The sequence below is a fragment of the Schistocerca gregaria genome, chromosome 2, assembly GCF_023897955.1.
Source record: "Schistocerca gregaria isolate iqSchGreg1 chromosome 2, iqSchGreg1.2, whole genome shotgun sequence".
Classification (NCBI taxonomy): domain Eukaryota; kingdom Metazoa; phylum Arthropoda; class Insecta; order Orthoptera; family Acrididae; genus Schistocerca; species Schistocerca gregaria.
The window spans coordinates 389211234-389233247 of NC_064921.1; positions in this window are offsets into that span (position 1 = coordinate 389211234).

Consider the following 22014-nt stretch of genomic DNA (forward strand, 5'->3'; position numbering starts at 1 on the left):
ACCATTCTGGAGTGTAATTAGCAGTCTTCGAAAGAGAAGTATTTTGGACAGGTCAGAAAAACTGCTGGTGAATCCTGTGGATGCCTTGGGCAGATGGAGGGAAAATTTTGAAGAGTTGCTCAATGTAGGTGAAAATACCATCAGTAATGTTTCAGATTTCGAGGTAGACTGGGATAGGAATGATGATGGAAATAGGATCACATTTGAGGAAGTGGTGAAAATGGTCAATAGATTGCAGTGCAGTAAAGCAGCTGGGGTGGATGAAATTAAGTCGGAACTCATCAAATACAGTGGAATGTCAGGTCTTAAATGGCTACACAGGATAATTGAAATGGCCTGGGAGTCAGGACAGGTTCCATCAGACTGGACAAAAGCAGTAATCACACCAATCTTTAAACATGGAAACAGAAAAAATTGTAACAATTACAGAGGTATCTCTTTAATCAGCGTTGTGGGTAAAATCTACTGAGGTATTGTTGAAAGGAAAGTGCGAATATTAGCTGAGGACCAATTGGATGAAAATGAGTGTGGGTTTAGGCCTCTTAGAGGTTGTCAGGACCAAATCTTTAGCTTACGGCAAATAATGGAGAAGTGTTATGAGTAGAACAGATCTAGATCTAGATCTAGAAAAGGCATATGACCGGTTTCCTAGGAGGAAGTCTGTTCTACGTGAAGGAAATCTGTTCTACGTGATTATGGAATAGAAGGCAAACTTTTGCAAGCAATTAAATTTCTTTATATGGATAGTCAGGCAGCAGTTAGAGCTGACGGTAAATTGAGTTCATGGTTCAGAGTAGTTTCAGGGGTAAGACAAGACTGCAACCTGTCTCCACTGTTGTTCATATTATTTATGGATCATATGTTGAAAAAAATAGACTGACTGGGTGAGATTAAGATATGTGAACACAAAATAAGCAGTCTTGCATATGCGGATGACTTAGTTGTGATGGCAGATTCGATTGAAGGTTTTCAGAGTAATATTTCAGAGCTAAATCAGAAATGTATGGACTATGGTACGAAGATTAGCATCTCCAAAACGAAAGTAATGTCAGTGGGAAAGAAATATAAACGGATTGAGTGCCAAATAGGAGGAACAAAGTTAGAACAGGTGGACGGTTTCAAGTACTTAGGAGGCATATTCTCACAGGATGGCAACATAGTGAAAGAACTGGAAGCGAAGTGTAGCAAAGCTAATGCAGTGGGCGCTCAGCTACGATCTACTCTCTTCTGCAAGAAGGAAATCAGTGCCAAGACTAAGCTATCTGTGCACCGTTCAATCTTTCGACCAACTTTGTTGTATGGGAGCGAAAGCTGGGTGGATTCAGGTTACCTTACCAACAAGGTTGAGGTTACGGATATGAAAGTAGCTAGGGTGATTGCAGGTACTAGTAGATGGGAACAATGGCAGGAGGGTGTCCACAATGAGGAAATCAAAGAAAAACTGGGAATGAACTCTATAGATGTAGCAGTCAGGGCGAACAGGCTTAGACGGTGGGGTCATATTACACGCATGGGAGAAGCAATGTTACCCAAGAGACTCATGGGTTCAGCAGTAGAGGGTAGGAGGAGTCGGGGCAGACCAAGGAGAAGGTACCTGGATTCGGTTAAGAATGATTTTGAAGTAATAGGTTTAACATCAGAAGAGGCACCAATCTTAGCACTGAATAGGGGATCATGGAGGAATTTTATAAGGGGGCTATGCCCCAGACTGAACGCTGAAAGGCATAATCAGTCTTAACTGATGATGATGATGATGGTGGTGGTAATTTATTGTAAAGTTTTATTCCTTGGTAGAAAATGCTGTTTTGAGTTTTATATTTATTTTTTCTTGGTAAATGTAAGTTGAGTCTATCTCTTGTTGCATGGTCATGGACGGAGTTGTTTGTGCAGTAGTTACCAATGTTATTTTTGGTGTGTACAACTGACAGGTAAATGTATTCGCGTGGAGCAGTTAAAATCCTCAGTGTTCTGAACAGAGATTTACAATGAGCTCGACTAGTATTTTTGGTTATTATTCTTATGGCTTTTTTCTGGAGTTTGAAAACTGTGTTCATGTTTTGCCCATTTGTTCCCCAAAAAAGAATTCCATAGATAAGAAATGAGTGTACATATTAATAATATATAACTGAAAGACGCTGCATGTTACAAACTGATTATAGGATTTTAAGGGCATAACATGCCGATGACATTCTATTTGAAAGTACCTTTGTGTGTTCACTCCACTTCAACTGAGAATCAATATTCATTCCTAGAAATTTTACATTTGTTTCACAGTCTATAGAGGTGCCATCTACATTTAATTTAACATTGTCCTTTTTCCTCTTCAAACTGAAATTCATGGCATTAGTTTTCTTTATGTTCAATATCACTTTATTACATACTGATCAATCATAAACTTCCTTGAGAGTCATTTGCTTTCTCGGCAAGGAGTTCTCTTGTTTTCTCAGTGACTATAATATTGCTATCATCAGCGAATAGGATTTTTTCACCATGAGTAACACTACTGGGAAAGTCATTAATGTATATCAGGAATAGTATTGGTCCTAATATTCTACCTTATTAATGTACTTTGGTTCTGATAAGTGTTTTACTAAATGTTTAGATCTATTTGAAGTATGTGTTATGTCTACTCTTGGTACCCTATTTGTTAGGTATGATGGAAACCAGTCGTTAGTTATCCCTCTTATCCTATTGCTTCTAATTTTTTTAATAGAATCTTGTGGTCGGCTGCATCAAACAGCTTAGAAAGATCGAAAAATATGGCTGTGACACACTCATCTTTATCAAGAGCATCAAGTACAACTTTTGTGAATTCTACTATGGCTGCCTCTGTAGTTTTGCCACTTCGGAAACCAAACTGTGCTTCGCTTAAATGACTGTATTTATTCAGGGAATTCATTAATCTGTCTTTCATAATTGCTTCCATTATTTTTGAGAATGTTGACAGCAGGGAAGGGGGCGGTAATTTTCTATATCTTGTGCATTACCTTTCTTAAGCAAAAGTACAACTCCTGCCTGTTTTAACTGCTCTGGAAATGACCCTGATGCGAAGGATTCATTTATTATATTTGTTAAGGGGCCTTGTATAGTCCCTATGCTTTGTTTCGGTACACACATTGGTACTTCATCTAAGCCTACTGGCTTTTTATTTTTTAGTGTTTGAATTGTTTTACTGACTTCAATCTCATTTGCTACATTTACTGTAGATCATTTGTATAATATCGCAGCACTGATCAACGAAACACTTTTGTTGTTATTAAGGAGTAACAACACAATGACGGACGAAAATATTGCCGACGTCACAAGCAGAAGATGAAGAAATGGAGAAATCGTATGTCGATGTTGAACGGGTAATTGGGAGACGATAATCTAATAATCATCCGGGTTTGGAACGCAGTAGTGGGGGAAGGAGTAGAAGAAAGAGTTGGAGAAGACTGTGGGTTTGGTAGTAAGAGTGAGAGAGGAAACAGATTAGTTGAGGTCTGCAATAATTTCAGCCACTAATAGCGAATACGATGTTCAAAAATCGCAAGAGGAGGAGGTATAGAGGCACCGTATACTTGGAAAAGGCCTGGAGATTCCGGATGGATTACAACACGGTCAGAAAGAGATTCCGAAATCAGATATTAGATTGCAAAGCGTACCCAGGAGGAAGTGTAGATTCGGATCACACTTTTGTAATGATGATGCGTGGGCTGAAGTTTAGGTGTCTGGAAGGCATCGCATTCTGTAGAGCGATGAATCACGGTTTGCACTATCTCAGATGGCTATTGTCGGCGCGTGTGGCGTCGACCTGCGTACAAGTCTCACTCTTCTAGTGTTTTGGCGAGGTACAGTTGTGTTACTCATGGGGTTATGGTGCGGGGAGCCGTCCGATCTGACTTCTGTCACGGCTGATAGTGATAAACGAAGCTCCGACAGCACAGCGGTACTTGACGCACATCCTGCATCCTCATCGTGCGACAGTATCGTGTTGTCATTTTTCAGCAGGACAGTGCTCAGCCACACATGACACGTGTCTCTACGAACTGTCTGCGTCATGTTGAGGTACTGTCGTGGCCAGCGAGTTGCCCAGATCTGTCCGCGATAAAATATACGTGGTGCCAGTTTGGATGTCAATTTCGCCCCAGTGCCCGTATTCAGGATACGGAGGGCGTTAAAACAGTTGTGGGTCAGCTTGCCTCAGGAGAGGTGACAACAGCGTCATGGCACCCTTCCCAACCAAACCAGTGCATGCATCCGGACAAGAAGAGGTGCAACTTCGTACTGATAAGTGGGCTCATATTGCCAAGCTTTTTGTTAATTTCACTCGATTTAGTAACCACTGAAATAACATCACATTTCCTACCAACCCGTGAAGTTTCATTTCGTTTCCTTCTCTCCTTGCCAGTGCTTATTTTGTTATCAGACTGTGTATTACGAAGACATTAAACATGTTATCAACTAAACCATCGGCTTCAGGGTATGGTTTGTGGGAACTTGTCTCACAATGAAGATCAACGAATCTGAAGAACTGAAGAATCATGCGAATATCGCTGGCAAAGAGCTCGTAAAGAAGTAAAATAAAAGCTTTAAAAATGTGAGTACATATTACTGAATAAGCGATCCACAGTTCATAGCTGATTCGGGCCCCACGAGGCCTTAATACTGTCGTTCCCTCAGCGCTCCGTTCGTGAGTGTAACGGGAATGGTAATGGTACCAAGTAGCCTCCGCCTTGCTCTTTACAGTAGCTCGCTTAGAAGATGTGCAGAATGATTTCCCGTGTACTCTACAGAGGAAAACACCTGTTGTGCATCTATGCTACCTGTGAAGAATATCTTAAAAATGAAGACTACTTCAGTTTACAAAGTCATTCCCCAACGATATTTTTCCTTTGTTTCCACCATTGTTGATGTTGATAAGGAGTTTCTTTGAAGTACAAATAAGACCGAAATTGTTTAGTATAAAAGACACAGAACAAAGTTTGCTGGTTTGAAGTTATCCTGACATACGAGGGTTGTCTACAACGTTAAGTTCCGTTTCTATTTCTATCCGCGGCAGCGCTTCGATCGCACTTCCGAGAATGCGCGGCAATTACTCTGACTCAAGCAGAAGACATGTACGCCATGTTCAGATCGCTGCTGCCGACGTGTGCTTTGTAGTGCTTCTTTATAAGGTCAGCCGTAATTGAAAATGCCGCCACGTGTGAAATCAGATCTGTGGTCGTTTTCTAAATGCAAAGAAAGTTAAACCAAAGGAAATTCATCGGAGGTTTACGGACTAAATACTATAAGTGATTCAATGCTTAGAAGATGGGTCAGACTGTTCAATGAAGGACATGGTCAAGTACACGACGAAAAACGAAGTGGACGCCCGTCTGTGGTTACTAATGAAATGGTTTACACAATTGAAGAGAAGATTAAGCACAACCGTAAGTTTACACTTAGTGCCCTTTCTATGGAAGTTTCGCAAATCTCATGATCAGTAATTCATAAAATTGTTACTGAAAAACTGAAATTTCGAAAATTTTGCTCACGTTGGGTACTCAAAATTCTTACTGAGCAACACAAAAAACAATGGATGGGCAGTGCACTTCAGTTTTTGACACACTTCATCTCTTCGTACACCTAATATCTGTCCTTGGTGGTCTACACTTCAACGATCATGACGAGCTGAAAGAACATGTTACCACATGGTTGAATACACAGGCGGCAACCTTCTATGTTGAAGGCATACAAAAACTTGTGCCACGCTATGACAAGTGCCTACAAAATTTCAGAAGCTGTGTAGAAAAGTAGTTTAAGAGTTGTAAATTTTTGTACAATAAATATTTTTTTCTATGTCTGTACATGTTTGTTTTACTTAACCAAACAGAACTTACTTTGTGGACGACCCTCCTATACACAGCTGTCCCCATGGGTCCAACAGCACCTGTGGTTGCTACAAAGACTTGAGCAGTTTTTCCAAATTAAAAATAATAATAAAAATGGCATATATTCTATGTTATCTGACGTGTTAATTAAATCAACAGAAAATGACAGAGCACTAAATGCTCATTTCTCTAAAATAATGTTAATATTTCCATACAATATGTTTCTTCATTTTGAGTAACTGTGTCTATTTCACTTCCACTGGTAGTGTCAGTTGATTCACTTTCATCTCCACTTGCAAACTCAGTATTGCTTCCATCACTATGACTATCAGTATTCGAGTCTCTATCACTTCGCACATTACTGATCATCTCCAGCGCTTGGTTCAATGAACCTTCATTTGAAATACGCTGCTCTTCAATTTTATTTGTGCTCACAGAGTTTCTTTCAGGCCTTTTTGCTATGGAAGCAATTTGTTCATGTACATCTCCATGCTGAATGTCACATTACATTGAGAAACGCCATTATTTTGCCCATATCAGCTATGTAGAACTCAATTCTCAGTAGTATGTAGGAACCGGTAACACACTATGACTGTGTTTGGTTAAAATACTGTCTATTTTATAAGTGATGTAGCCTGGCTTGTTCATTTTGATCAATGATTTCAAATGGGGTCTTAACATGCCCTTATGGGAAGGACTTCCCTTTTCTGTTAACCTGGACATTGTTCCTCTCTTCGTCGAACTTAATTTTGGGACACGAGTCATTTGCTTATTGTGGTAAGTGGTGTTATCTACAAAGAAGGCAGTCTGAAGTAATAGATTAGGTATTAATTAATCTCTCGCTGAGCCTTTTTTCATAACTGGATAAGTCCATATCGTTGAGATACTCCCCTGTGTTCTGACTAGAATTAAACATTACGTAGCCATGTGGTACAAAGTCGTCCTCTCCACCAGGACGGGTGATGATAACACTGCTTCCTTTCGAAACAGGTTTTAACAGACCCGGTTGTGAATTTCACTCCATTCGTCCGATACCGTGTGACAAGTGTGAGCGTATGTATCGTCCACAAAGACCACTAGACGGCAATCAGCTCTGTACTTTCGGTTACTTCTTACTACAATTCGTTTTACCTTGATACCACTTTGTTCTTAGAGATCTTTTCAGTTATGCGCCGTATTCTTCTAACTAATTCCTAGCGTATGAAGAATTGACCGAACTGTGTTTACACATATTTCAAAATCTATTAAACTCTGTAGCTTTATATGAACTTGCTTTGAAGTGGGTCTTCTTTTATATGTGATGTAGAAATTATTCACCACGCAGCGAACGAATTGCTCATTAAACTGGTCTAAATTGCCTTCGAAGATCTTCTGGGTCTTTCCTTGTGAGGCGTTAAAAATATCGAGGTTCGCGGAAGTGAAGTAAACAACATACCAGTTGCTTCAGCCACTCGTTTCAATGTGGATTTTAGTTTTCGCGGAGCTCCAAACACAACTACTTTCTTCATAAAGTGGTAGACATTTGCAATCACCTGACTATGAAGAACTTTGCCCTTGGAGTGTCTTCAACTTTGAATGTGATCTCCCGGAATATTTACTGATGGAGCACTCTGTCTGACTGTCTGACTCGGTGACAAAATGCCTGATGCTGGTGATCGAATGAGCTGCGTCCTATACGCATCATTACAGTGATATAGGACAAGTCAATAAAGAATGCAGAGGAGATAAAGAATCACAAGCTTGACATAAATGCAAGTGACTGTGTTAATACGATATCACACGAACAATTAGTGTGATTTATCATATACGTGACTGCTAAATTACTTTTGATAATTTTACATTATGAGGAATTCATTTACAGAGTAGAAAGTCTGATCCATCAGAAATGACTAAGCATTTTTATTTATTCATTCATTTTTTTTTTACAATCATTCTTCCTTTAATAATCTGATGTCGTTTCGGTAGGAGCTCACATAATTGCGTACCTCTATGAAGAACACTTTTCTGATAAGTTGATTTCCTGACACAGGAGACATGGATGTTATTGCCATTTATCGTTCCATGACTGTCTACAGAATTGTTTTGCAAAAGGCACTGGAGGCTCCTAAATACTCTCTTGTACAGACTATCGTCTCAAATATGTAGTCTACAGACATGGAATATTCAGTATCTTTACCGTAGGCGACACGAATCTTATTTCTTTACGTTGCATATGATTCTGATAGCTCGTTTTTCGGTTTTGATTATGGATTGATTACAAGGTGCACTCCCCCCAGAATATTATCCCATATCTAATTGCTGACTGGAAGTGTGCATGATATGCCTGCATTACTGTTTCTCTGTTACAGCCTGTGTTAAGTATCCGTAGCATACAGCAGATTGATGACAGTTTAGTTGTAATAACTTTTAACATGTGTGTTCCATTTTAGATTTCTCTGCAAATATATTCCTAGCAATTTAATACAATCAACCAGTTTTAAACTATTGTTATTATTTTGTTGCTTAGGGTAGGATGTATGAAAGCTCATGGATACCGTTTTTGCTATGTTTATGATAAGTTTATTTCTTTCAAACCAGTGTGTTAGTTCCAGTAATGATGTGTGTGTACACGTTTGGAGATCTTTTTTGTTTTAACCCTGTAATCAAAATAACGGTGTCGTCAGCAAACAAAGTTATCTGTTTAGGTGGAAAGTTTCATTCAGGTCATCTATATACGAAAGAAAGAAGTTTGTACCTAAATTCGAACCTTGTGGCATGCCATATTGCATTGCAGCTTTTTTTGATTCGTATGTTGTCGTTCTTATAATGTTTCCCATGATTTTGTCCTGTTTAAGAACAACTTTTTGTTATCAGCCTTAACCTACTCATTTGGAAACCTCTAATTCCCTTTCTTTCCAGTTTATATAACAGAATAGCGTGATTAGCGTGATCTATAATATCAGATTCCAATAGCCATTTCCTTTGCATCGATAGCTTTTAGGAATGCGTCCTGGAAATCAAAGACTGCTGTGGTTGTGGTTCTTGATTGCCTGAAACCATGCCGATGATTTGACAGCAAAGAGCTTTTATTTATAAACTCTAGCAATCTATTGTAAAAGATCTCTGAGAAGCCACTAAGCTGAGTTAGAGGCCTGTAATTGTTAACGTTGTCTGTGGCTCCCTTTTTGTGCAAGGGAGCTACCTTCACAACATTAAGGAGATTTGGAAATGTACCAGTGCAGCCACACTGATTAATAATATGCTTCAGTGATTTTACAATATAATACCCTATCTGGTGTATAACACAGTTAGTTATATTATCAAAACCACTTGAAGATTTTTTAATGGTCTAATTTCCAGTATCGCCTTATTGTGTGTGACCTATTTGAGAAACATAGACCCACTGTAGGGTTTGTGGTTTTGAAAATGGTGCATATTAAGAGTTTGAAAGTTACTTTGGATGAGATCATTTGCTATTTTGCTGAAGTACTCTCTGAAGGTATTAGCTACTGTAGTGGCATCAGATGCTTGCCCATTTTCCAGACTTAGGCTAATACTCTTTGCCACTAGCTTGGTGCCTGTTTCAGAATGGATCATGTTCCATGTGGCCCACGTCTCGTTTTTTTTGTTTGAAGATGTATTCATCATTACCCAATTTTCTGCATCGTTAATAACTTTGTTGAAGATCCTACTATACCTTTTAATACTATTTTGTATCTCTAGTGATACAATTTTTTTTGTAAGAATGCAGAAATCTTTTATTTGCACTGGAGATTTTATACCTTTAGTGATCTAACTTTTGTTTCTAGTAGCTTTTAGTTTATGTTGCTCAAGTGGGAAGGTTATGCCAAAATACACTGCCATTTGTGAAAAGTGCAACACCGAGAAGCAATTACCCGAATAGCGCCACACTTGGTGGAAGTGGCGACGGGTGTGTAAGCAATACGTGATACGTTTTGCAGCGAGATGGGGTACACATAGGCCGAGCAGAGCCCTCTCGTGTCGGTCCAACAGGGTCGGTGTTGCGCCTAGAGTAATCGGTGCAGAGCTGTCACACAAGGTGGAAACAATACAGTGAGTGCCACTATACCTCGTCGATGTCAAATGGAGCCATATCGGCATGTGAGCGAGTTCTAACGGGGCGGAATGATCGGTCTTTGTGAAACCGGGTTGTCATATCGTGACATTTCGGCTCGCACACGACATGCTGCTACGACAGTGACGCGTGTGCGGAAGCAGTGGATAGAGGAAGGTTGTAAACAGCGACGGGCGAAAACTCGACCACGGAACATGACCACAGCACGGGATGACCGTCATCTTGCCCGCATGGCCATTACGGACCGTGCAGTGTCGTTCACAGTGTTGGCTCGTCGTTCGCCGTCTGCTGCAGGTTGGACTGGTTGCACTCATGCTGTTACGTCGGCTTCCGTTGTCCAGAAACCACAAGTTCCTCCGATTGCAATGGGTACTTGAACACAGTCACTGGGGTGCTGAATGGCAACATGCAATCTTCTCGGATGAGTCCCACTTCAACGTGTCCAATAGTGATGGCCGCATACGTGTCCGGCGGTACCGTAGTGAGCGCAACCTGAAGTGGTGCATAGTGGAGCGGCATAGCTGACAAACACTAGTTGTGATGGTTTGGGGCGCTATTGGTTACAACAACCGATCTCGCCTCATACGTATTGCGGGCAGTGTGAACAACAAACGGTGCCTAATGGAGGTCGTGGAGCCTGAGGTACTCTCCTTGCTTCAGGCATCTCCACAGGCCACATTTCAACAGGACAATGCCTGGCCACATATTGCGAGGAATGTACAGGACTTCTTCGAAGAGCAACGGGTACCATTGCTTCCCTGCTCTGCACGTTTGACAGACATGTCGCCCATCGAACATGTCTGCGATATGCTTGGTGGGCACCTAGTGCGTCATGGTCATCCAGTAACTGGTGTCACGGAATTGTGGGCTCGGATACAAATTGCGTGGAGGGAAATCTCTCAGGAAAGTATTCAAAACCTTGTTATTCAATACAACGGCCTATAGCAGCTATAATTGCAGCGCATGGTGGCCACACGACATACCGAATAGTAGGGCACGAAGGACATGTACAGATCTGAAAAGCTGATCATTTGTAAATTGTCATGTACCTAACCTGTGGTAATAAATTAATTTAATTCATGTGTTTCCTTCTTGGTGTTACAATTTCTACAAACAATAGAGTAGTTCTGATATGTTCCACGAAAGTTACTAAATATTCTATTTACATCTGTTTCGTTCAACGCTTCATCCCATGTTTCTCGGCCTAATGGGTGACAAAAGTTTGCTTTATTACTACCACTGAGATTACTGCATTCAATCATTTTGATGGATGATATTTTCTCTATACGTAACTCCAATGTTAACAACAGAGCCTCGTGATCACTATAGCTCTTAAATATGAGCTACTTTATTATTGTATGAAGATGTGAGTTTCTTGAATAAAAATTCGGTCTAGTGCTGTTTGACAATAGTTAGAGATGCTTGTTGGTGCATTTATTGTGGCAGTTAAATTAGAGCTTTTTGCCATCTTCAGTAATCCATCTCTGCTGTAGGAAGGTTTTAAAGAATCAGTGCTGTAGTCACCACAAATGATTTTCTTGTTTGTTGAATCTAGACAATTTAACATCATTTGAAATTTCCCAGGAAGACCTCAAAGTCGCCCTCATGTGATCTGTATACAGTTACGGTGGTAAGGTGGATGTCTGTAACTCCAATAGCTGACGTTTCAAATGCTTTTTCCTTAATCATATCAGAATATATTTGGATTTCTTTATACCTTAAATTTTACTTTGCAAAGATAGATGATCCACCATGTTCATAATGAGACCTGCAGAATGAAGTGCCTAGGAGGAAATCAGGTATATTTACAGTTTCTATTCGCTGTCTTTTTTTTTTTTAGCTAGTGCTCCGTTATTCAGCAAACATCTAGTTCTTGTAGTTTGTTGGTTAAAGATTGAACATTATGATGCAGTATTTGAAATGGGAGAAAGTTGGTTTTGTTCTGCTTATTACTACAACTTTTAGTGATTTCTGATAACCACTTACCTCAGATAACACTCTGACTCTGTTTATCTTGTGTTCTTCCTTGGTCTGCTTCCTGCCACAAAATCATTCAGATGGGAGCGAGCACTTTTTTTCCTTCCGCTCACCTCATTGGACATTGCTGCTGGTGCTGTTTCTTGTATATTCATTTCCATAGGACTCGTGAGTATGTTGGGGTGGGACACTACGAATGTAGTGTGTGGACATACAAGGTGAGAATGTGGGTCTCGAGGGAGACGTGCGCGAAATAGTCCCTGCAGTAGCACTATCTTCTGTGCCCTCGGTGGCTCAGCTGGATAGAGCGTCTGCCATGTAAGCAGGAGATCCTGGGTTCGAGTCCCGGTCGGTTCACATATTTTCACCTGCCCCTGTTGACATATATCAACGCCCGTCAGCAGCTGCAGCAGCTGAAGGTATTAAATTAATTCTAATTTCTTTCTAGGCGGCTGCAGGTCATAATGGTGTCTCTTCTTTCGGATATGTCCGAAAGAACCGACACCATATCCATGTAAGTATATAGTTCTAGCAATACCGACCACATGCACACATATTCCCCGAACTCTTACGGGACTTGGTAAGACTGTCTTCCACGAGTAATGAGTTTGTTGGGATGGGAAACTACGAATGTGCTGTATGGACATACAAGGTGAGAATGTGGATCTCAAGAGAGGCGTGCGCGAAGTAGTCCCTGCAGTCACACTATCCTCGGTGGCTCAGAGCCGGCACGGTAGCTCAGCGTGTTCCCTCCAAGGGCTGGTTGGCCTCTGTAATAAAAAGAAAACTGAGTGAAAGGATGGACAACGAACTTGAAGAATGGATGTCATTTGACATCCACAACGATTGAAAAAAAAATAAAAAGATGGCTAGAGCACCTGCCATATAAGCAGGAGATCTCGGGTTCGAGTCCCGGTCGGAGCACACATTTTCATCTGTCCCCGTTTATATGTATCAATACCAATCAGCAGCTGCAAGTATTAAATGAATTCTAATTACGTTTATTGCATAAACGGTTTGAGATATCGAAATGACATCATAAATAATAGCAAGCAAAAAGAAGAGTATTTTGCGACATGGTTATTATGCAAAACTTCATTTTCTACTCTTCTATTGCACTAACTACCGATTTTTTGATGAAAAAATGCAAAAAAATTCGTAGATAGCTATGGCTGGTGAAACGAGCAATGTCATAGGGTTTTGGAACAACGTAAGTGAAGACATTGCACATTTATTGTGTACCGAGAACGTGCTTTTTCATGAGATACTGACCTTACTTTTCCTCAAATTATTACTTACCAAACTTAATAAACTGCTTAATCTGAATTCTTTTGCAACTGCGTCTGCACAATATGTTAGTGAATTGAGACTGTGTAAACTCCGCCGTTTTGGCAAAAGAAGAAAATATGAACATGGCAAGCAGAGAAATATGTAGGTTTTACTCAAAATTCGCCGCTCATGGTGCTTCTCTGAAAGTTACAAATGGTTAACAAGCCAGGCGAAAATAAATCTCTGCATTTTCGGCGAAATTCATTTTAGATACTAATCAAAGCGGAGGTTACAGTAGAATGAATGGCGACTATGCAAGTGTTGGCGTGAAGGACCCGTACTTAATATTCACAGAAAATGAGAGCGAAGGCCTTAGCAGTTCAGGACGGCACTTCCCCTACAGCGCTCAGCATTTCTCCTTCAGCGCCTGCTCATAACCCCGCACCCCTCCAGTGCTTTGTCCTCTGCGCACACTATACTATGACGATCGAAACCACTATCCTCAACATATTAACTTTCCACACAGTATTGGTCACAACACCCACTACTAGTGAACAATCTGAAATGAATTTCAACAAAAATATTTTCTTACCCTGACCAGCGTCTCTGCAAGATTTAACCATTTATCATGAACCTCCTCATTCAGTTATATCTCCCAACGAAAGTAAAATTATTCTGCAGTAGGAACATACTTTGAACATATAAGTACACATTCATTAACGGTAAAATACCGTCCGTTGAACACGATTTCAGGTTGAGAAATCAGCCCAGCTGCGAGGTAATGGATACTGTTTGCCATTTTCGCCAATTGTTAAAAGACTGTTTCATTACGTTAATGAAAAATCAGTATGTCCATTATAGTGACTACACATGTACGAACGCACATCAGTGACAGACTAATAGTAAAAAAAAAAAAAAAAAAAAAAAAAAAGCAGTAAACTAAAATCGGTCGATATCAATTTACATATTCCAACACATCCCCTTATTGACATCGATACTCAATGAGAAGTTCTAATAAACAGTCACTCCCTTACTCATGCCACAAGGCCACTGTTTCCTGAACGTTTCACGTCTTGCATTACTTTTGGTGTTGTCAGAGCATAGGCTAACATTTTTTCAGAAGGTACACGTACAATACTAATAACACGGAATTTTATATATAAAAGGATATTTTATATCTATATGACTGGATCCCTCCCCCCATGAACCATGGACCTTGCCGTTGGTGGGGAGGCTTGCGTGCCTCAGCGATACAGATAGCCGTACCGTAGGTGCAACCACAACGGAGGGGTATCTGTTGAGAGGCCAGACAAACGTGTGGTTCCTGAAGAGGGGCAGCAGCCTTTTCAGTAGTTGCAGGGGCAACAGTCTGGATGACTGACTGATCTGGCCTTGTAACAAAAACCAAAACGGCCTTTCTGTGGTGCTACTGCGAACGGCTGAAAGCAAGGGGAAACTACGGCCGTAATTTTTCCCTAGGGCATGCAGCTTTACTGTATGATTAAATGATGACGGCGTCCTCTTGGGTAAAATATTCCGGAGGTAAAATAGTCCCCCATTCGGATCTCCGGGCGGGGACTACTCAAGAGGATGTCGTTATCAGGAGAAAGCAAACTGGCGTTCTACGAATCGGAGCGTGGAATGTCAGATCCCTTAATCGGGCAGGTAGGTTAGAAAATTAAAAAAGGGAAATGGATAGGTTAAAGTTAGATATAGTGGGAATTAGTGAAGTTCGGTGGCAGGAGGAACAAAACTTTTGCTCAGGTGACTACAGGGTTATAAACACAAAATCAAATAAGGGTAATGCAGGAGTAGGTTTAATAATGAATAGGAAAATAGGAATGCGGGTAAGCTACTACAAACAGCATAGTGAACGCATTATTGTGGCGAAGACAGATACGAAACCCACACCAACTACAGTAGTACAAGTTTATATGCCAACTAGCTCTGCAGATGAAGAAGAAATTGATGAAATGTATGATCAATTAAAAGAAATTATTCAGATAGTGAAGGGAGACGAAAATTTAATAGTCATTGGTGACTGGAATTCGGTAGTAGGAAAAGGGAGAGAAGGAAACATAGTAAGTGAATATGGATTGGGGCTAAGAAATGAAAGAGGAAGCCGCCAAGTAGAATTTTGACAGAGATTTAGGAACCAGGTTTTAAATTGTAAGACATTTCCAGGGGCAGATGTGGACTCTGACCACAATCTATTGGTTATGACCTGTAGATTAAAACTAAAGAAACTGCAAAAAGGTGGGAATTTAAGGAGATGGGACCTGGATAAACTAAAAGAACCAGAGGTTGTAGAGAATTTCAGGGAGAGCATAATGGAGCAATTGACAGGAATGGGGGAAAGAAGTACGGTGGAAGAAGAATGGGTAGCTTTGAAGAATGAAGTAGTGAAGGCAGCAGAGGATCAAGTAGGTAAAAAGGGCTAGTAGAAATTCTTGGGTAACAGAAAAAATATTGAATTTAATTGATGAAAGGAGAAAATATAAAAATGCAGTCAATGAAGCAGGCAAAAAGGAATACAGACGTCGCAGAAATGAGATCGACAGGAAGTGCAAAATGGCTAAGCAGGGATGGCTAGAGGACAAATGTAAGGATGTAGAGGCTTATCTCACTAGGGGTAAGGTAGATACTGCCTACAGGAAAATTAAAGAGACCTTTGGAGATAAGAGAACCACTTGTATGAACATCAAGGGCTCAGATGGAAACCCAGTTCTAAGCAAAGAAGGGAAAGCAGAAAGGTGGAAGGAGTATATAGAGAGCCAGTCCTGACAAAACTCTACCATCTGGTAAGCAAGATGTATGAGACAGGCGAAATACCCTCAGACTTCAAGAAGAATATAATAATTCCAATCCCAAAGAAAGCAGGTGTTGACAGTTTAATAAGTCACAGCTGCAAAATACTAACGCGAATTCTTTACAGACGAATGGAAAAACTAGTAGAAGCCGACCTCGGGGAAGATCAGTTTGCATTTCGTAGAAATATTGGAACACGTGAGGCAATACTGACCCTACGACTTATCTTAGAATCTAGATTAAGGAAGGGCAAACCTACGTTACTAGAATTTGTAGACTTAGAGAAAGCTTTTGACAAGAGTCGAGGGACATGAAAGGGAAGCAGTGGTTGGGAAGGGAGTGAGACAGGGTTGTAGTCTCTCCCCGATGTTATTCAATCTGTATATTGAGCAAGCAGTGAAGGAAACAAAAGAAAAATTCGGAGTAGGTATTAAAATCCATGGAGAAGAAATCAAAATGTTGAGGTTCGCCGATGACATTGTAATTCTGTCAGAGACAGCAAAGGACTTGGAAGAGCAGTTGAACGGAATGGATAGTGTCTTGAAAGGAGGATATAAGATGAACATCAACAAAAGCAAAACGAGGATAATGGAATGTAGTCGAATTAAGTCGGCTGATGCTGAGGGAATTAGATTAGGAAATGAGACACTTAAAGTAGTAAAGGAGTTTTGCTATTTGGGGAGCAAAATAACTTATGATGGTCGAAGTAGAGATGATATAAAATGTAGACTGGCAATGGCAAGGAAAGCGTTTCTGAAGAAGAGAAATTTGTTAACATCGAGTATATATTTAAGTGTCATGAAGTCTTTTCTGAAAGTATTTGTGTGGAGTGTAGCCATGTATGGAAGTGAAACATGGACGATAAATAGTTTGGACAAGAAGAGAATAGAAGCTTTCGAAATGTGGTGCTACAGAAGAATGCTGAAGATTAAATGGGTAGATCACATAACTAAGAGGAAGTATTGAAGAGAAGTTTGTGGTACAACTTGACCAGAAGAAGGGATCGGTTGGTAGGACATGTTCTGAGGCATAAAGGGATTACCAATTTAGTATTGGAGGGCAGCATGGAGGGTAAAAATCGTAGAGGGAGACCAAGAGATTACTACACTAAGCAGATTCAGAAGGATGTAGGTTGCAGTAGGTACTGGGAGATGAAGAAGCTTGCACAAGATAGAGTAGCATGGAGAGCTGCATCAAACCATTCTGAGGACTGAAGACCACAACAACAAACATGACTGGATCTTGAATTTGTCCCTAGATTCTTGGCTAACTGCATGACACCTTTATTAGCACAATGTAATTAAATGAAAATAACCATTTTTTGATCGTATAATGCAAGTATATAGTTAAAAATTTACTCACCAAACAGCAGCAGGAGAACACACATATAAATATATTTACAACCAGGGGCTCCTTCTCCTGGCGGAAGGGTTGAAGTAGGAGGAAAAGAGATGAAGGAAAAGGACTTATGAGGTTTAGGAAAAGTGGAGAGTTCGAAAAAGAATCCCAGCTCAGAGAGACTTACTGGACGGGATGAGAGGGAAAATGTGATTGTTGGTGATTGTAACAAGACAGAGATTACTGATAACACATTGTGCATAAGTTAATACGAGCACAAAGCTAAATGGCTTGTATGTGGTAGAGGTGGGGCCAGGGGAGGGGTGATATAGACAGAGAGGGGGGGGGGGGGGGGGTTTGTAGACAGACCAGAAAATGTAAGATATGGAAAACCAACACGGAGTCAAGAAAGGAATAGTTACTGTGAATAAGTGCTGAGACCAGGAAATTATTGTAAATTAAGGCCTAGTGGGTGGTGAAATCATTTGTGCCTATCCCACTCCCACCATACACCTTGCTTCTCACAACTTCTTGCTCTATACTAATATCCCCATGTACATGGTCTGTCTGCTGCTGAACATTTCCTCAGTCAGTGCCCAGCTGATTCGAAACCTCTGACATGCTTCCTGCTCACCTTAATCAACTTTATACTTACCAACAACTTCTTGACATTTGAGGGGCAGACATACAAACAGATCCATGGGAACCAGGATGGCTCCTTCCTACACCAAACTTTTCATGAGTCTCTTGGAAGAGACTCTCCTGCAATGCATAAGCCTTCAGCCCATGGTTTGGTTCTGGATATACTGATGACGGCTTTGCCACATGGACTCATGGTAAGGCTGACCTGTTAAAATTCTTGGAATCACTAAATACATTCTCCCAATTAAACTTCACATGGTCCTATTCTGAATCCCATGTTCCTTTCCATGATCTTGACCTCGTCCTCACCAAAGGTCAGCTACAAACTTCTGTTCACATTAAACTACTGACAAACAGCAGTACTTACATTTTGACAGTTGTCATACTTTCCACGTCAAACGTTCCCACCCATACAGTCTTGGCATTTAAGGCAAACACATGTGTTCAGATGGGGGCTCTTTACAACAATACACCACCATTCACATCTCAGCCTTCACTGAGTATAATTACTCCATCAACTTAGTTCGAAAGCAGAGCCATCACACTCAATCCTGGTACTGCTGAGCCTCCCCAAAAATAACTTAGGAGTACATTTCTTGTCACTCAGTATTCTCCTGGTCTTGAATGTATTAATCAGCTATTTCAACAAGGCTATGACTTCGTAAAATTATGCCTTGAAATTAGGTCCATTCTATATGGCATTTTGCACACAACACCTAGAACAAGTTTTTTCACTCTCCTAATCTCTGAAGTATCCTTGTCAGACCCTATGCTGCTTCTGCACCCATTTCCCTGCCCTGTGGCTCCCATGCCTATGACAGTCTCCACTATAAGACCTGCCCCTTTGCACCCTCTTACCATCACCTGTATCAGCCCTGTACCTAGCAAAACATATACTATCAAAGGGAGATCCACTTGTGAAATGACACATGCTGTATACCAGTTGTTACATAAACAATCCACATGACTACCACCAGTTTACCAGTTAGAATGAATGGGCGTAGACAGAGCATGTATGTTGGCAACAAACAATATCGCATTGCACAGAATGTTCTACAACGTGACAGTCATGACCTCAGAGCCTGTTTCACCACATGTGCCACCTGAATTCTTCATAGACACCAGTTTCTTAGAACTCCACAGGTGGAACTGGAATTACAACATATCCCCAGTTCTCACCACCCACTTGCTCTTAATTTACATTGATATCTTTGGTCTCAGCATTTCTTCACTGTAACTATTCCTTTCTTCACTCTGTTTTAGTTTTTTACATCTTTCATTTGCTGACCTGTCTTCCCCCCTCCCCCTACCTGTACAACATATAATACACTCTTATTAACTCATGCATGATGTGTGTAAGTAAGCTCTGTCTTACGTATTGCCCTATCTTCCAGCTCTCAGGTTTTCAAATCTCATCCATACCAATGCCCAACAATCAGTGTGTCCTTCTCTTCCTTCTCCACAAGTTACCATTTAACTGGCTTCTGGGTGACTTTTCCGAACTCTCACCATTTCCTAAACCTCACCAGCCCTTTTCCTTCAGTCCTCTTCCTTCCTTGTCAACACTCCTGCCAGAATAAGAAGCCACTGGCTCCAAAAGCTTGCAAATTATGTGTGTATTCTTCTGCCCCTGATGGTGAGTAGATTTTTTACTTATCCAATTACACAGTATATTTCGAGTGACTTTATGACACTATTTGTATCTACCTCAAACTTAAGATGTCTTAACAACAGTAAATCCTGAACAATTAATGCCAGAACCAAATATTCAGCTTCCCAAGTAGAAAGTGCAATAGTTTTTTATTGTTTCCTAAGAGGCTACAAAATCAAAGAATTTTCCATTTTTATGCTTGAACCAGGAACAGAATATCTGCCATTGATTTTATTTCTCCAATCTGGATCACAAAAGGTCATCATTTTTCTACTGCCATCTCTAAAAAATTGTTCCCTTTAAATAATTAAATGAACCTTACTAACAACCAGTAGACTTTGTTTTAAAACAACCAATGATTATATGTGCTAAGGAAATGTCAGATCTGGAGATTTGGAATAGATACTGAAGACTTCCTATTGCCTCCTGTTAAGATATCTTGTTATCAGTTGATTCGAATGTCTTGAAGTCCAAACCAAGATTGAATTGTGTTGACTTCGCCTTGGCCACACTCATTTCAAATTTCTCCAGAACTTTTTTTTGCATAAGGTTCCTGAAAAATGCACATTTTCCTTTTTCATGATTTTGTGTAATTTCCTTACCTAGGCACTGCTCACGGCTTTTAATCTCAAAAAAATCTCTTCGTATTATTATTGATGTGATTCAAAACATTCTTGTCATTTGAGAATAATAGCATATCAACAACACACAAAGCTATGATGAGTAGTTAGGAGGCTTACCTATGGAGACACATACATGGATCACTGTTTGATCTGGTCAATTTCAGACCTTAATAACTCATCAAGTTTTTTGATTCCAATTTCAAGTCTGTAAACAGCTTTCTTCATCCTCTATGCAATTCCAGGAGCTGCAAAATTTTCTTGCGGAATGACATAAATTTCTTCATTTATATTTTCGTAGCAATAAACAGGGGTGATATCAACTTGGTCAATTCTAATTTCTCTTGAGGTGCCATAGGTAAGAGATATCTATTGGAGACATGCTTGACCACTGATGCGAAAGTTTCCCGATAATTAACATCCTGAACTTAAGAACGCCTTTTAACTCTAGGCATGCCTTAAATGATTCTAGTGTACTGTCCATGCCAGGCTTATGTTTAATACTGGATAGCTCTGCCTCTTTTTATGTGGCATTACAAACTAGAGATGAGGGTTTATTCTTCATTGTTTCTTCCCATCAACCCTTATTTATCCATTTCAAAGCTTCTTTGATGTCAATCTCTTCGTTTGAAAATCGTTCTTGGAAGTACCAAGTAAAATGATCAGGCCATTCCTGGGGTTTTAATTTTCCGCTTGACCTTTGAGATGTTATCCCTTGCTGAACTATAGGATACGTTTTAGATTGTCATATTCCTCGTATTCTTAAACTTAAGGTTCCTCTGTCTTTGAACTTAGAAAATTCTCATCCTCCAGGAAATTTACACCCCTGCTGATATTTATCTGCGAAGTTTCCCTGTCGATGAATCGATAGCCCTTGGTTGCCTGGTAGTAGGCTACAAATGTCAACTTCTGTGACTTCTTATCCTCATTGTTTCAATGGGATACTGAAATGTGAACTGTGTACTGCAGCCGGTTATCTTCAAGCATGATAAAGAAGGATTTCCCCTGTATTAAAATTCATATCGTGTTTCATCTTCAACTGTGATGGACAGAGAACATCATGATATGTATGTTCTTGTAGACACAGCTTCAGCCTGATAATCCTTCGGTGAATTGTGATAAAACAGCATGTTGCGGACTTTTCCAACAAATGTTCGATTAGCTCTCTCAGCAACACCGTTTTGCCGTGGACTGTATCGTATAGTAAGATGGTGGATGATACCTTTGTCAGTCAAAAATCTTTTAGTTCATTGTTGCCACATTCCTTTCCATGGTCAGACTGCAACTTATTGATATTTCTGCCCATCTGCTTTTTCACCATTACTCTGAAATTTTTAAATGCCAGTGTCACCTCAGACTTTTTTTTCAAAAAATAGGGAAACATGTATCTTCAAAAATCATCAGTAAATGTAAAAATATAAAGATTCCATCAATAGACATTGTCTCCATTAGACTACACAAATCTAAATGTACTAAGTCCAAGACGTTTTTAGAATATCTTTTGATAGGCTGCACAACTCACAGAGATCCTTAGCCACAATATCCTCATTTAGTTCCACTGGAATCTTTGCTAAATTCAGCATATTTTTGCAGTTCATATGTCCTAGCCTCAAATGCCATACTAATCCACTGCATTTTGTGTAGTAGCATTGCCTCATTTTGCTTGTATTCAAACAATAGATGCCATTCTTCGATGATGCTTTGGCAGCTAGTTTAGCCTCTGCGTTGTAGATGAGTCCAAAATTAGTTCAGTCTCCACATTGTAGACGAGTCCACGTTTTT